The 2,500-nt window shown below is 60.7% G+C and overlaps 1 non-coding gene and 1 pseudogene across 1 annotated transcript; both read right to left on the bottom strand.

Annotated features, from left to right (window-relative positions):
- LOC147667147 (28S ribosomal RNA) overlaps nucleotides 1-1,471 on the bottom strand; it is a 6,638-nt pseudogene extending 5,167 nt beyond the window's left edge.
- A 443-nt stretch (nucleotides 1,472-1,914) lies between these two features.
- LOC147667146 (5.8S ribosomal RNA) lies at nucleotides 1,915-2,068 on the bottom strand. The gene has a single exon (XR_015304497.1). It is a non-coding gene; the product is annotated as a 5.8S ribosomal RNA (ribosomal RNA).
- Nucleotides 2,069-2,500: the final 432 nt, after the last annotated feature.

Genomic DNA, 2,500 nt, shown 5'->3' with positions numbered 1-2,500 from the left:
AGTTCGAATGTCGTCTGTTGCTGCGATGAGGGCGGTCTCAGTGCTGTGTTTGGCTCGGAAGCCGGACTGTGAGGAGTCGAGGGATTTTTTGGCTTCGAGGAAAGCGGCGAGCTGGTTGTTGACGGCTTTCTCGATGACTTTGGCCGGGAATGGAAGAAGCGAGATGGGGCGGTAATTTTTTAGTTCGGTGGGGTCCGCTGTTGGTTTTTTCAGAAGGGCAGTGAGTTCAGCGTGTTTCCAGTCTTCTGGGAAGGTAGCGGAGTTGAAGGAGCAGTTGATGACGTCTCGGAGGTGCGGTGCTATGACGGAGTCTGCTTTGTTGAAGATGTGGTGAGGGCATGGGTCTGTGGGGGATCCTGAGTGGATGGAATTCATCAGGCGGATGGTGTCCTCAGTGGAGATTGGGTTCCAAGCGTTAAGGGTGTTCACGGGGGGAAGATGGTCAGCAGATGGTAGGGTGGGTTGGTTTCCGGGTTGGTTGTCAAAGCTGTTGTGGATGTCTGCAATCTTGTTGTGGAAAAAAGAGGCTAGGGAGTCGCAGAGGGTTTGAGAGGGGGTGATGTCGTTGGAGTTGGCCGAGGGATTGGAAAATTCCTTGACGATGTTGAAAAGTTCCTTGCTGTTGTGGGCGTTGTTGTCAAGTTGATCCTTGAATGCTGTTTTCTTGGCTTTTCGGATCAGTTGGTGGTGAGTGCGGGTGGCGCTTTTGAAGGCGTCCTTGGTGCTGGTGGTTGGGTCTTTTTTCCAGGCCTTTTCAAGGGAGCGGCAGAGTTTCTTGGACTTCTTGAGATCATCGTTGAACCATGAGGCTTTCTTGCTGCCAGGTTTGCTTTGACGTTTTTTCAGTGGAGCTAAGGTGTCGGCGGTGTTGGATAACCATAGGGTGAGGTTGGCGGCGGCTTCGTTGGCATTAGAAGAGAGGGCTGGGGAGTTTCGAAGGAGCGATGCGGAGATTTGGTCCGTGGTGATTTTGTTCCAGTTTCTTTGCAGGGTAGGTTGGGAGTGGTTGATGGGTTTCGGCTTGTTGTAGATGAAGTGAACGCAGCTGTGGTCGGTCCAGAGGAGATTCGTAGTGTGGCAGAAGGAGATATGATTAACTTTCCCTTACGGTACTTGTTGGCTATCGGTCTCGCGCCCGTATTTAGCCTTAGATGGAGTTTACCACCCGCTTTGGGCTGCATTCCCAAGCAACCCGACTCCGAGAAGACCCGATCCCGGCGCGCCGAGGGCCGCTACCGGCCTAACACCGTCCACGGGGTGAGCCTCGATCAGAAGGACTTGGGGCCCCTGAGCGACGCCGGGGAGTCGGTCTTCTGTACGCCACATTTCCAGCGCCCGCCGCCGGGCGGGGATTCGGCGCTGGGCTCTTCCCTCTTCACTCGCCGTTACTGGGGGAATCCTGGTTAGTTTCTTTTCCTCCGCTTAGTAATATGCTTAAATTCAGCGGGTCGCCACGTCTGATCTGAGGTCGTAGTCGGAAGAATGCCGCCGAAGCGTCAAAGGGGGCTGCCGGGGGGAGGCCGGGCCCCTGCCGGAGCAGGGGCCCGGCACACCCGGCAGCGCACACCCTCTTTCCCCAGATCGCATCCAGAAGGGCTTCGCCCTCTCCGGGAAGCCAGCCACGGAGGTGGGCGCCCGAGGCGCGTGCGCGCGGGCAGCCGGTGGGACACCACAGACAGCCTCTCGCGGCACGCAGCCAGGCGCCCCGGGACGGGCCCGGGGCGGACCCGTCGTCGGGCCCCTTAACGGGTCCAGGCGTGCCGGCGGCGTACCTCCGCAGCAGGACCCTGAGAGGGACCCTGCCACGGGCGATCGGGGGGTCTGAACTTGTGGGGGGACGAAGGGGTAGCGGAGCTAACCCTGCGACAGCCCCAGCCGCGTCCCAGGGAAGCCCCGGGGCGATTGATGATCGGGCAACCCTCAGACAGGCGTAGCCCCGGGAGGAACCCGGGGCCGCAAGGTGCGTTCGAAGTGTCGATGATCAATGTGTCCTGCAATTCACACTAATTCTCGCAGCTAGCTGCGTTCTTCATCGACGCGCGAGCCGAGTGATCCACCGCCAAGAGTCACAGGCAACTTTTCGAAAACGTTCGCCCACCTGCGGGTGCAGGAGAGGCGGGAGGAAGGCGACACCGTCCGTCCGCCACCCGCGCGGCGAGACAGCCCCGGTGCCCCGTTCAAGGCTTCCCCTCTGGGAGTCAGACTGCACCGTTGGGAGTAAAAAACACTGCCAGGCGCGCGGCCTGGGAGCCCCTGCCTACCCGCCCACCCGCGGGCAAGGAAGGAAGAGGGCTCCCAGTGCGACGGGAGCAGGCAGCCCCACAGCCGCCGGTTCCTCCCGGGGTAACCGGGAGGGACCGCGCAAGTCCTCTAACCGCTCGGCCTGGCCGCACGGGACCAAGCCAAACCGGGTACCTGGCAACGAGGGAGGGTCGCTCCACCTGCACGTCAGCCGCCCGCCGCCGGGCGGCCCCGAGCTATGCCGTCGGGCTGGCAATTA

The sequence above is a fragment of the Lissotriton vulgaris genome, unplaced genomic scaffold, assembly GCF_964263255.1.
Source record: "Lissotriton vulgaris unplaced genomic scaffold, aLisVul1.2 SCAFFOLD_4103, whole genome shotgun sequence".
Taxonomy (NCBI): domain Eukaryota; kingdom Metazoa; phylum Chordata; class Amphibia; order Caudata; family Salamandridae; genus Lissotriton; species Lissotriton vulgaris.
The sequence above is the reverse complement of the archived record's forward strand: the minus strand, read 5'-3'. Positions and strand labels throughout refer to the sequence as shown.